The following is a 14,537-nucleotide window of genomic DNA, read 5'->3' as shown; positions in this document are numbered from 1 at the left end:
TTTTTGAACAGAAAAGTTAGTTACAGGCATTGTTGTGGACTGGAGCTTTAAAACTAAGGTCAGGTCTGATCTGAATGGCTGGTTAAAATCCCAACACATCAAAAGCGTATTTTATCAGATTTGGGTCTTAAGGAAAAGTGTTTTTTTTTTCTTTAGGTTTTATTTTAACATAGCTGTGTCAAGTAGGGTACTTACTCAAAGTTCTGTTATACAGCAGTTTTTAAAATGCAGATGGTAGCATAGAACATTTGACAAACACAGTATGCTGTATTATAAATGAATCTAATAGAACTGTAATAATTCTTAAGCATTGTTAATGTGTCAAAATTGTTTTATCTCAAGTTGTGAAATATTTCACACATGCAGAAAATGACACAAATGTAATAAATACTCATTTACATACCACATAAATGAAACATTATTAAATTTATTCTGTTTGTTTTAAATTCTCTTTAATATAATTACAGATATTGCTACAGCTGTTTCCTCATTGCTTTCAACTTCTACTTTCTCAAAGATAGCTAGCATCTTGATGTTGCTATAAATCATTCCCACGCATGTTTTTATACTTTTATTACTTTTGCATGGTTCTCTTATATCATCTGTAAAACTAAAGTGTTACACTTAAGAAATTGATATATCTTTATTATTAGTTTTTAAAAATTTTATTAGAACGAACAGAATAGCACTAGAATTAAAATTGACTAGGAGGCTACTGAGACGTCAATCTTTAAAATTGATTTTGGGGGAATAAAAAGCCCTTTATGCAACAGTTATGAGGTGTTCCATTTTTTCATGACCTTTGTTTCCTACTTGTATAATCATTTATACTGAAATTCATTAGTCTGCTCCTGAAGAGAAGCACTAAAGGCTACATAAGTAACTATGGGTTAATTGGATAACTGTGGTAATTTGAAAGCTTATACATGCTGACTTGGCCATTATTAATAATACATGAAGCTTACTACGGATAACCCCTACATTGGTATGAGAAGCAACTGAGAATAGAAGCCAGATTTCCTGGATTTGATAGTGTGTCAAATTAGGAAAATTGCTTTAATCTCTTTCTGACTCGGTCTCTTCAGGTACAAAATAGAGACTTTGCCAAGCTGCTGTGAGGATTATATGAGATGATGCCAAATAATCAGTGCCGTGTGCCCACTCAATGTAAGTTATTACACCGAGTGTGAATTGAGCACATTTTACACTTTCAGAAATAATATTTATATAATACTATATAATATATATATATAAAATACATACTACTTCACTGACAACTTGGAAACTCACACTTAAAGAATTTTCACTTCTCTGTGGCCTCTTGTTACCTGATTTGTTGACTGCTTCTGCGGTGGACTACTTGTGCTGACTTATTCTAGACATTATTTTAGAGGCCTAAGTTCTTTTCTTTCTCCAGTGACTTTGTAAACACCCAATTGACTGAGTAAGTCTTCTTAAAATATCTCCTGTCATTTCTGGGGGCCCACCATGCAGCAGACGCTAATTGTTGGCCACATGATCTCAAGGATGAGAATCTCGTATTTGTTAACTCACCTGCTTGATTATTGATTTGAAGTGAGGGCAATAACTTTTTTTTTTTTGAGTCAGGGTCTTGCTCTGTGCCTAGGCTGAGGTGCAGTGGCAAGATCACGGGTCACTGCAGCCTTGGACTCCTGGACTCAAGTAGTCCTCTCACTGCAGTCTCCCAAGTAGCTAGGACTACAAGTGTGCACCACCACACCTGGCCAATTTTAAATTTTTGTAGATGGAGTCTTGCTATGTTGCCCAAGCTGTGCTTAAACTCCTGGCCTCAAGTGATCCTACTGCCTTGGCCTCCCAAAGTCCTGAGATCACAGGTGTGCGCTACCGTGCCCACACTTGAAGTGAAGGAAATCTGAATGCAATTTGAAAACGAGACATTGGCAGTGACACAACTGTGCCATAATATATCACTTGTGGCCACCTTTAATGAAGAGCCAATTAATATAAACCTCTAGAAAACTCAGTGATTTCTACAATAGACAGTTACGACTGTGGTGAAGAATACAAGGTCTGCTGGGTGGGCTTCCTGCTTCTGATAGCTCTGACTCATTTACAGAAACAATATACCCAGGTTTTAACTTCTTGGTTCAGGCATAATCAGGAACACAGGGAATCTCTTTTGTCTAATAGCCATCGGGCTATTATAGCCGAATATGCGACAGCATTGCTGGATCGAGGCTGCCAAATTACATTATAGAATGACTTTACACCTTAACCAGGCCTCTTGTGTGAAAGTTTAGAGGATCGATTGGGGAAAGTGCAGGACTCTGAAAACTAGCAAGGAATTAGCTGAATGGGTTCAGACAAATCCGAATACCTCATCTCCCAAATTACACTACTTCTCCCTTGCCAGCAGGAAGAGCCCTTTCTTATTGTATGGTGCTGCACCTTGCCGCGCTTTGGGAACTGGAGGTAGTTATCACGTTAAAAAGTACTCATTCACCTCGTATCCCATTCCATCGATGCTCATGACCTCTAGAGCAAAGATCAGATTCATTTCTCAACGTGTCACAGCTGTCATAGCTGTAACTCAACATGTCACAGCTGTAACTATTCAACCCAGGGAGCGAAGGCTTACTAGCCTTCTGATAATTTACATCAACAGAAACCTGGACAATATCTACAAGATATTATTCTAATTGTGCTAGGCCAGAAAAGAAGAAAATAATTTTAAAGTAGCTGAATTTATTGATACGGTTGCATTTAATGGAGATACTGGATACAAAGGCTAGTTCAAGCAGCTGGAAGTGGTTCTAGCTGTGTGTTTGGTATTGACTAATAAAACTTAGACACAAATGATGTTTTAGTAAATATGTTTAGATACCAGAAGTTCTTTGGCAGAATGGAGAGAGAGGAATTCATGTGGTTATCAAGCAGTTGACATGTGGCTAGTCCAAAGCGAGATGTTTTATTAAGTGTAACATAGTGCAAAAAATGTAAAGTATCTCAATAATACCTTTTGTGTTGATTACATGTTGAAACAATAATATCTTGGCTATCTTGGGTGAACAAAATGTAAGTTTTAAAAATAATTTTACCCATTTCTTATTACTTTGTTTTGAAATATGGCTACTAGAAAATGTAAAATGACACATGTGTGTGTAATTTTAACATGCATCTGTGTTATGGATTATATTTTTATTGGGCAGCACTGATGTAGAGGAATATGAATATTTGAACTGATGTATCATATTGTGACATACTTACTCCTCTTCCAGCTTTGTCTCCTGAAGGGTCCAGAAGGCATCCCCTTTAACAAGGCATTTGGAACCGCACTCCAGAGAAGTGCTCCTGCATGTCTGAAAAGCATTGTAGTGTTTGTCCTTTGTTGGCTAGGGATGAGTTAGGAAGTACCACCGCTGAAATCAGTCCCTGATTTCAGTAGGGATGATAGGGTCATGGAGTGATCAATCCAAAATGGTAGTAGTTAACTATCAGAGACAAAGCAAACACAGTTTTCATAGTAGTTGATGAACTCCCAAATTTATTTTGCTGTGGTTTAGAGATTATTACTTCCTAGAATGGAAATACCTGTGATTTACCAAGGTTCAAATAAGTTTTAAATAGAAAAAAAATTGAGATGTAGTTAAAAAAAAAAAAAAGACCTAACTTGATTCATAAATTGGAAAGTCATGGTTTATCACCAAATGGGCAGCTCATGAGCCCTCACTCAATGCAGAAGTTTGAAGGAGACTCTTAACTGAGGGAGAAGCCAGGTGGTGGTGAAGAGGACCACAAAATATTACCAAATTTATGTGCTTTGATTTTCTCTCTGAACTTCTTTAAAGAAAGCCCATTTATCAGGATGTCTGATTTGAAGAAAGAGAAACAAAGGCTAGTTGATATTGCTAATACCTAGAGATCCAAAACACTAATGTTCCATCAGTCAAAAGATAGAATTTATCCTAAGTACCTCTGCCTGTGTGCCTGGAAATCCATCTTGGGACAGTCTGCCAGTTTTCAATTACATAATTGAATCAGCAGTTGGCAAAATAACACATGGTCTTCCTGGCCCGTTGAGTGAGGATTTTTTTTAATAGAAAGAAGCTTTTAGAATTGTCACTCTATAATAAATTTAAAAATCAAACGAAAGAACATATCCCTGTACAAAAATGAAATTATTGGCCAGGCATGGTGGCTCCTGCCTGTAATCCCAGCACTTTGGGAGGCCCAGGTGGATAGATCACCTGAGGTCAGGAGTTCGAGACTAGCTTGACCAACATGCAGAAACCCTGTCTCTACTAAAAATACAAAATTAGCCAGGCACAATGGCGCATGCCTGTAATCCCTGTAAACTTGGGAGGCTGAGGCAGGAGAATCTCTTGAACGTGGGAGGTGGAGGTTGCAGTGAGCTGAGATCGTGCCATTGCACTCCAGCCTGGGCAATAAGAGTGAAACTCTGCCTCACACACACAAAAAAAGTCAATTTTAAAGACTTGAAATATACAATAGGCATTTATCTTGAACTTACCCCCCATTAAACTTAACTCTTAGACTTTTAGGTCTCAGAGAATGATGATTATTGCATACAATTGATAGGTTTGGCTGTGACCCCACCTAAATCTCACCTTCAATTGCCATAATCCCCATGTGTCAAGGGCAGGGCCAGGTGGAGATAACTGAATCGGGGGCCATTTCCCCCACAGTGTTCTCACGGTAGTGAGTAAGTCTCGTGAAACACGATGATTTCATAAATGGGAATCCCCTGCACAAGCTGGTCTTGCTCGCCTTCCCGTAAGACTTGTCTTGCCTCCCTTTTGCCTTCTGCTATGACTGTGAGGCCTCCCAGCCACGTGGAACTGTGAGTCCATTAAACCTCTTTCTGGTATAAATCACCCAGTCTTGGGTATGTCTTTATTAGCAACATAAGAATAGACTAATACAATAACCAGTGGAGATTTAAATGTTAAAGACTCTTCCAGACATTGTCCCTTTGTTAGGGAAAATCAACAGAGAACTTAGCACATGAAATGCAGCTACTTTTCCGGCAAATGCATGCTTCTCTCTCCAGTAAATGAACAACACTAAAAACATTTTGCTTTCCTTTGCAGGTATAGTAGCACAAATTCACTATTTTACCTAAGAGCTACATCAACTCTCTGTTCATCTGTATTCCTCTGGGATGTTGATTATCTCTGTCCCCAACTTATCATCCTGGTCAGCTTTTGTTGGTGAACTTAGACTCATAGATCTTGGTGAGCAGTAAGCAACCATTACTCTGTATGCATTTATAAGGCATCGACATTTCCATGGATATGAGATAAATCCCACAAAAATTTAGGATTCTACGTACTATTCTTGTGAATTTTGCAGGGTCTAGTCATATCAGGATATTCTCTCCAAAGTGAAAGACAAGTGGCTGCTTTTTGACTCACATTTTTCATTAAAAACATTGTGTATTTAGTATTTTTGGATTTTGGAAGAAACATATACCACGTCTGGGTAAGCCAGTCCTCCCTATTCACCAAGGCACCCATCGTGATACCACTTTTGAGTGTGATGCAGAACAAGAGGAGGTTGTCCTACTCTGGGAAATATGCCTCAGGAAATATAATCGTTCAGTGTTGGGATGTTATGGTGTTTCTGGCAAGATCTAGTAGTAGAGTTATAGCATAGACCACTTAGGACATTTTAAAAAAACAGTGACCTCTTTGGAAAATAATCAATAATTAGTCTTCCTTTGAAATCCATCTTCTATCTTGCAACCTGGGTCTAGGAATGATTGAGCCTCTGATCAGATCAAGGAAATGCCAATTTGCCCCAAATCATACAACCATCATGAACTGGGTGATGGTTGATCTTTCAAATCACAAAGTGCGCACTGAAGTATTCTATCATCAAGTGGAGTTAGCGTAGCCAAAGCTCAAGTAGTTACTAACAACAGAAAAATGTGCTTTGATTGATTCAGGGATAGTGGCTAAAGGGGTGAATGAATGTTTGGGGTGTTTAGAGGGGAGAACTTCAAAAAATATGTGACAGAAAAGTATGGGTAAGAGATATGAGATGGATCCTTTGAAATGATTTCAAAATATAAGGATACCACTGTCCTAGTGAACACTTACAAACAAATATGTGGTATGGTAAACAATCAGTAATAGTTACTTGGTGTCCCTCAGCTTCTTCCTCCAGCATCCCACTGCTTGCAAAATTGGCTCATAAACAGTGTTTCCAGGTTAGCAGAGATACAGGTTATATATGGGCTTAATCACATGGTATTACTCTCAACAAAACTGAACGACCACCAATACTGCTGATAGCCCAGTCTGCTCATTGCATAAAGCGATGTTGAGCCATCAATATGGTGCAATAGTATATCAGGTCTACCAAGCCAAGCTGGCAGGGATAATTACATTGAACTCCTTTCATCATGGAAAAGAAACAAGTGAATTTTATCCTTAGCTGGGGTAGATGTTCTATGAACGTATTTTCTTTCCTTCTTACCATACTTCTGTGCATAGAAGACCTATCATCTGTGCATTTACTGAATACATTGTTCTATATACGGTTATCATTCACAACATTGCTTCCAACAAAAAAATATTTTCCAGTGATAAAATGAAGGAAAGGACTGAATATAGGCTGCAATAACAGCACAATGACCAGCCAAATATTCAGTAGATTCAGTTATGGCACTGTAACTGCCTTATGAGGTGAAAGTTCTTTCCTTAAGGAAGTAGTGTATGTTTTGAACTAATGACAAATTTCTTGTTTCTTACATTGCTTTTTTTGGAGTGATTAGTGCTATTTACCAATTTCAGTTGTTCTTCCTTATCTGTGGGTGATTGGTTCCGGGATCCCCTGCAGATACCAAAATCCATATGCATTTCAGTTCCATATATAAAATGGCTTAGTGTTTGCATATAACCCACAAACCTCCTTCTGTATAATTTAATTTCTTTCTTTCTTTCTTCCTTCCCCCTTCCCTTCTCTTCCCTTCCTTCCTTCCTTTTTTTTTTTTTTGGACAGCCTCACTTCGTCACCCAGGCTGGAGTGCTGTGGTGCAATCTTTGCTCATTGCAACTTCTGTCTCCTGGGTTCAAGTGATTCTCCTGCCTCAGCCTCCCAAGTAGTTGGGATTAGAGACACCCGCCACCATGCCTGGCTAATTTTTGTATTTTTAGTGGAGACAGGGTTTCACCATATTGCCCAGGCTGGTCTTGAACTCCTGACCATAAGTGGTCCGCCCACCTTGGCCTCCCAAATTGCTGGGATTATAGGTTTGAGCTACCAGGCCGGGCCAATTTAAATTACCTCTAGATTACTTATAATAGCTACTACAATGTAAATGCCCTGTAAATAGTTGATATACTGTATTATTACAAAATTTATATAAATGTTATTGTTATATTACTATTTTTAATTGCTTTTTAAAAGATATTTTCAATCCATGGATGCAGAAGTGGTGAATACAAAAGGCTGACTGTATTTTTAGTTCTTCCTCTTCTCAGGGCCATAGTAGGATTATATGTCCCTATGCTGTTGAAGTTAGGAATGTCCATGAGACTGTCTTTGGATGAATAAAAGAGCAGAAGTAATCCCAGCACTTTGGGAGGCTGAGGTGGGCAGATTGCCTGAGCTCAGGAGTTCATGACCAGCCTGGGCAAAACGGTGAAACCCCATCTCTACTAAAAATAAAAAAAATTAGCTAGACATGGTAGCATGCACCTGTAGTCCCAGTTACTTGGGAGGCTGAGGCATGAGAATTACTTGAACCTAGGTTGTAGTGAGTCAAGATTGCCCCACTGCACTCCAGCCTGGGCGACAGAGAGAGAATCCTTCTCAAAAAAAAAAAAAAAAGAAAGAAAAAGAAAAAGAAAAACCACAATTACTTTAGCACCAGCCTAATATTTTTAGCTGAACTATTCTTCAGATTGACTTCAGAAATTTTGCCAATTATCTGAAAATATGAAAGCTAGCAAATGAGACAGAATTAGGATTATGGGTTAAATTCATGTCTCATACTCCAAAAGTCTTTTCCTTAGAATTGAGAGAAAAAGAAAAACGGTTTCATTTTTATAGTAATGGACAACAGGTAATAGACATGCATAATTCTATCCTCCTGAAGTTTACAGGACACAGGACCTGGGAACTTCAGGTGCATTCGAGCATTAAAAAGTAAGTTAAGCTCTAACGACAATTGGAGTCTGCGAAGAACAGTTTAAAGCAGTTTATCTTAATCATTTCTTAAAAACTAAGGATTAATTGTGTGTTTTCCACACATTTATTAACGCTATTTCTAACACAAGTTTCTCATTAGCACTTTGGAGACTTAAAGCTTTCTAAGTGAACAAATATATATGTATATATTTCTCATTAGTTATTTGGTAATATTTTCCATGTGGAAAACTTGGGAGCTGAACGTTTTGAGTTTTTATGGTGGGGAAGGAAAAGCAATATCTGAACTTAAATAAAATCTTTTAAACCTTGATTTGGATAGAAATTTTTCATTTAATTATATTTGATAAATAGTTTTAGTTTTAATTGTGAAAAGATTGCTTCATTTTTTAAAATATAAGCAATAGCTACAAATGTTAGGGATGCATAAGTAAACACACTCAGAAACACCAAATATACGTAAAATATACAGGTGTTCATTAGGTATACCAACATCCAGAGGGTAGAATATGTGAAGAATTCAGATTTAAAGTTTTATTAAGAAATTTTAGGGAAATTTAAAGAAACAAATAATACTTCGGTTGTAGCAGCTACAGTAGTGACTGGCTAATTATTTGGATAATTCACTAAGAATCTTTGTTTACCCAGCAATTTATGCAAGAAAATTAATATTTGGTGGGCGCAAAAGTATTTAAGGTTTTGCCATTAAAAATTGCAAAAAAGGCCGGGTGCGGTGGCTCGAGGTGGGTGGATCATGAGGTCAGGAGATTGAGACCATCTGATTAACACGGTGAAACCCCGTCTCTACTAAAAATACAAAAAATCAGCCAGATGTGGGGGTGGCGCCTGTGGTCCCAGCTCCTCGGGAGGCTGAGGCAGGAGAATGGCGGGAACCCGGGGGGCAGAGCTTGCAGGGAGCCAAGATGGCGCCGCTCACTCCAGCCTGGGCCACAGAGCGAGACTCCATCTCAAAAACGAAACAAAACAAAAGATAGTATACCTCATATACTCATATACCCCCATGTACTAAGCACAATGATAAAAGTATTGGTGGACAATAAATATAAAGGTTGTTTCCCAAGAAGTTGGAAAAAAAATAACAAAGAGTTAAAAATTAGGAGAGAAAAACAAGAGACTAATGGATCAGTCCAAGAGGCCCACTGCCTGACAAATAGCAATTCCAAAGGATAGCAGAGAAACTAGAGATGAAAAGAATTATTATAAAAAATATTAGTTCTCCAGTTTGAATGGGCCCATCTAGTGTCCTATGTTGAAGGGAAATCAACAAATCAACAACAGGCAAACATGGACAAAATATCACAAGCACATCCTAGCAAAACATTTTTGATTTTGATGTTCTCCAAGCTTTTCTTGAAAATGCTTTCTGGAGGACAGGCTTCTTTTAATAAGTGAAGAAACCAGGAAAGAGAAAGTAATTAGATCTAAGAAACAGGAGATCCAACATAAAAGAGTGATGTAAGAAAGTCTTAGGTCTAAAGAAAAGACAGTGGGTTTGGGACAAAATATGAAGGGTTTAATGAGGGAGGTGTCAGAGAAGATCACTGATGGAATACTGGACATAAGTGAACATCTAGAATGTTAAAAAATGCAACTATTAACGCCAAAAATTAATCAATTGCATACAAAAAAGGAAACGGACTTACAGTATTATACTTAGCTCTGCAGTAGACTCATCTAAGGATCTTTCGCTTAGTAAAACTAATGTAAACTCTCACTATTAATTTAACAAATAAAGTGACAGTAAGAAAATGGGAAGACTATATAACGTTTAATATTTCTGACAAATCTGACATGGTGGATCTGTTCAGTTTCTAACTAAATGCCCAAATGTAGCTTATAGACACAACTCATTTAAACTCAAAACTATGTGAGATTAGAAATATGTGATTAATTTTGAACGATTTATCTTTTAGAATATTGAAGCAGACCTCAGATCCTGTCGCTGTTAATAATAGCACTGTCTTAGAGGGTTGTTGTAAGGATTAAATGAGTTGTTGCAGGTAAAGTGCTCAGAAAACAGTCTTGCCTGCATGTAGTAATAATAAACACTGGTTATTAGATTCAGTACATAGATGTTAAAAATTCACATACCAAAATGGTGTTTTTGCTTAGTTTGAATGGTGAAGCAATACGATTAAGAATGTAGGGAGACACAAGAATCAGTGTCATCATCACTTAATAGCTGCCTGTTGAAATTCCTCAGCGTGAGACCAAACAAGGTTTTGGGATTGCATCCAAGTTTATGTGGGCAAACATACTAATTTGTCCAGGTTTTTCTTTCTTTCTCTTTTTATTTTAATAAGAGAATGTATTTTGTTTCCTTCTAAACAATCATAACCAAACTTTACTTGGAGGTAGTGTTGAGTAGTAGAAGACCTGAATATCCCTATTTGAAATAACTATGAAACATCTGACATTTCATAGCTAGATTTTACTTAAATTGCCAGTGACATAACTCTGATAACTTTTTAGTTTTAAGATTTTAAATTTGCATTTCACATTTCTTCCAATATTCTACTATAAATATAGGCACCTATTCTTTAAAATAGACATGTGGAGATAGAAGACATTATCGGACAAAGGGTATATTTTAGACATTTCAAGTCAAATTTACAGACTTTTTTTGTTACTCAGAAGAAGGAATAATGTTAAATTCATTTTCTAATTACTGCTTTGTAAAAAGATTAAGAATGTTAGTAGAACTTTGTTAGCACCCACTTATTCCCTGAATTTTTAATATATCAATAAATTTTTCTGTAAGTTTTGTGTCCTTGTCTAAAGTTTTTGCTAGAAATCTCTATATAAATGATGTGTATATTTCAGAAATTTCAACATTCTTAGATGTATTACTTAATTTTTTTATATTTGTAAAACACTATACGCACTTCCAGCAGTCGATAAACACTCTACTCCTTTCAGAAGCCTCTTCGAAAAATCATTGATTATTACATATTCAAACTCTTTTGGATGTATGTTTGACCCAATAAAGTGCTGATTTGAAACCTCTTCTTACTTGTTCTTGCAACAAAGGCTATATGCCGTGAACTGTTAAATAACCCTCAATATTTATGACACGCTTGGTTAAACAAGAAATGGGCCACTTCACTGTAAATAATGCACAAGCCCACTTTAATAACATACCACACTGCTACCGTAGAAATTGTGTTGTATTCATTGATTTGTAAGAGTGAAACTGAAATATTTCAAAACCTTACGTGGCTTTATAGCATTGTTTCTAGAGATGGTAAGGAGAAAAGGAATCAACATGTTTCTTCTCTGGTACTCTGTATTTCCATTTTAAAATTCTGATCCCAACTCAATCACTTACACAATTTAGATTAGAATGGTACTTGATATAAGCAGCAACTACTGTTATGAGATTATCATTTGTTCACTAGATCATTAGTGGATATATAAATTTTAAGATATGTGTATGATATGAGATCCATGCATTCTCATTAAATGGGTCAGTTTGGTAGTGATGGTCCCAAATGGCTTAAGTATCAGAGCAGATGTTGTAGGAACAAATTAGCTTGCAGTGGAAATTATACTATTTTTAGTATTGAAAAAAAGGATAATTAGGGGGATGTAAATGGGAATTTTAGTCAAATAATGATCTTCTTCTTTTGGGATTATTTCGCATTCCCCCAAAAATGTTTTCCAGGATTACACAGGTTTATTTTCTTTTTTGTATATACTAAATGTTAGGGTGAGGGAGAAAAGTCTCACATGTTACCTCAATGAAGTGAAGCAACATGTAGTAAAAAATTAACATCTGATATATAAAATCTACACAGGCATTTTGAGATACTGTGTAAAAAACATAGATGCCACAAACAATACCTGATATACTTGCTTGTTAATATCATTTTGTAAGTAATGACTTACGTGACAATTGCATTGTACATTCTCTAAGTTGCTTAATATGTATATTTTATTTATTAAAACTTCTCGCTGCTATGCCCAGGGTTATTAAACTCCAGATATATTAAACTCTAGACAATTTATATTAAATATATAAAAATGTTCCTGGACAGATAGGCCATCTCCCTTTCCTCTGAACTCAGTTTTCTCTAATATAAAGATTCTATCTACTCAATTATCTGTGATTCTAGTACAGGGAATTCATACATTCAGACATTCACACACATGCATGTGCACACAAAAGAAAACAATATCTGTAGGCAATTTTAAATAATATTTTTAAACTATTACTCCTTAACTATATAGCCAATTGATATCTTTCTTTACAGTTGTCATGAAGCAGCCAAAATTATTTTTTCTACTTTACTTTTCTTACCACTCATAATGGAAGTTTTAATGAGTGTAAGTATGGTTAACATGCAAACAAAAGAGACAAATAACATTTTTTAATTTGTATAGCAGAAGAGAGGTTTCTGAGTAATCAAGAATTTTACAAAACGAAATGTACAGAATAGACTCCCTTTACCACTAGATTGTTAAAGACAGTTACAGTCTCAGGAACAAGATTATTCAGAAGATTGTCCTCCAGTCACTTTGCATTAAATTGTAATACTTTAAGTTAGTTCCATTATAGACTATAAAGATAATTGTATAAGTTTATTTCCTCATGTTAATTTATCTAATGATATGTTTAACAGGACAAATCTGGCACCTGATTAACCTGAAGGGAAAAAATAAAAATGAAAAAATTTAATGCTGTATTTAATCTGAAATGCATTGTTATTTAAATTCTCTTAATTCAACACTCCAACATGATTTATTCATTACTTATACATAATTTTGGGGAAATCCACAAAAGATAAAGGGCAAACCCTATTATTGTATCAAAACAATGCAGTTGTTTAGATTGGGTGAGTACAAGGGAACAGAACTAAGAAGCACTGGCGAATGAGGATATCCCTGAGAAAGAATACTATCTTGGATTCCTCCTTTCACAAATATGAACTTCTTTGGTATTGGTGGTACTAAGGGATGACATTTACAACTTTTTTTGTACCTAAGTTCCTGGGAACGTATCACACAAACTCCCGTGCCCTCCCATCCCCATGGATTGCATTTGTTGGTCTTTGAATCCTCATTCTTTTTTTTTTTTTTCTTTTTTATTACACTTTAAGTTCTAGGGTACATGTGCACAATGTGCAGGTTTGTTACGTGTGTATACATGTGCCATGTTGGTGTGCTGCAGGAGCTATACCTAATGTAAATGACGAGTTAATGGGTGAATCCTCATTCTTATGTTGGAAGACAGGAAAAATGCAAATGAGTTATTTACAAGAGCAAAATAAATATAAAACTATTAAAGTTGCGTATAAAGGTCTTATTAACTGTACTGCTTATTCCAAGTGTCTAAAAGCTACAATTATGTAAGCAAGGAATAAAATTGAAGAGTGATATTTGTGAACACTGTGAGGATGCTTCAAAAGTAAAATATCAGTTTGTTGTTTTATCTAAAGTGAAATGTGCCTATTGAATTACATTTTTCTTTTAACACAGTCATCTATATGATTGTTATGATACAGAAGAGAACTCTATCATCTCTAACTCCACCTAACCCACCTCATACACACACAACCTATCCACAGCCCACAACTTAGCAAAGTCTATGGAGAACTGTGTTAACAAGGGCCAGTGAAGAGAGCATTACGAATAGCTGATCTTACAATAAGATCACTGTTACAACATTATCTAATTCAATGGGTTATAAGTGATGTCTTGTATTCCTTCTCCTTATCCAAAGTTTTAGTCAAATTATCTCAGAGTTAGAGGTATAAATTATACAAGTATATTTAGAGCAAAAAATTCCTTGTGAAACACATATTTCCAGGGTAATCACTCTTAAACACTTATATATCAATTATTTCTAACACAATTAGTTAATTCGTTACTATTATGCTGGTGTACACATGCATCTACATTTCAGAAGGCATTGGTGCATAATTATGGTAACAATAAGTCATGCAAACACAATCCGAAGATGTAAGTTGGTGATTATGAATTACATCGCTCTAAGAGTTTTGCTTTCTGTTGTTTTTAAGATTACAAGTGTAAAAAAAAGGTACAGACACATTTTAATCCAAATTACTTGCAGGTAGTGTTCTTTCCTTTATGATAACAATGTAGTCAAATATTAAATTTCTAAGAAAATACCATTCTAAAAATATTAGCAGTATCAAAGTTTCAGCTTGATAAGCATTCTTTTGTATTAAACATAGTAAAACAAGAAGAATGACCACAGTTTCCATGTACATTTCTGTTCACAAAAGTATTTCCTTTAGCAATATGATCTGCTGTGAACAGAATGAAGTTTGAAAAAGGAGAAGTTGTTGTGGTTGTTAGCTGGAAGCAGGGATGAAGGGATTAATTTTATACAGGTG

At 35.9% G+C, this 14,537-nt stretch overlaps 1 protein-coding gene across 1 annotated transcript in view; it reads right to left on the bottom strand.

Annotated features, from left to right (window-relative positions):
- The window catches only part of ROBO1 (roundabout, axon guidance receptor, homolog 1 (Drosophila)), a 1,186,609-nt gene that overhangs the window by 508,862 nt on the left and 663,210 nt on the right, over positions 1-14,537 (bottom strand). The gene's annotated exons all lie outside the window — the stretch shown is intronic.

The sequence above is a fragment of the Mandrillus leucophaeus genome, unplaced genomic scaffold (assembly GCF_000951045.1).
Source record: "Mandrillus leucophaeus isolate KB7577 unplaced genomic scaffold, Mleu.le_1.0 Scaffold519, whole genome shotgun sequence".
In the NCBI taxonomy this organism is placed as follows: domain Eukaryota; kingdom Metazoa; phylum Chordata; class Mammalia; order Primates; family Cercopithecidae; genus Mandrillus; species Mandrillus leucophaeus.
The sequence above is the reverse complement of the archived record's forward strand: the minus strand, read 5'-3'. Positions and strand labels throughout refer to the sequence as shown.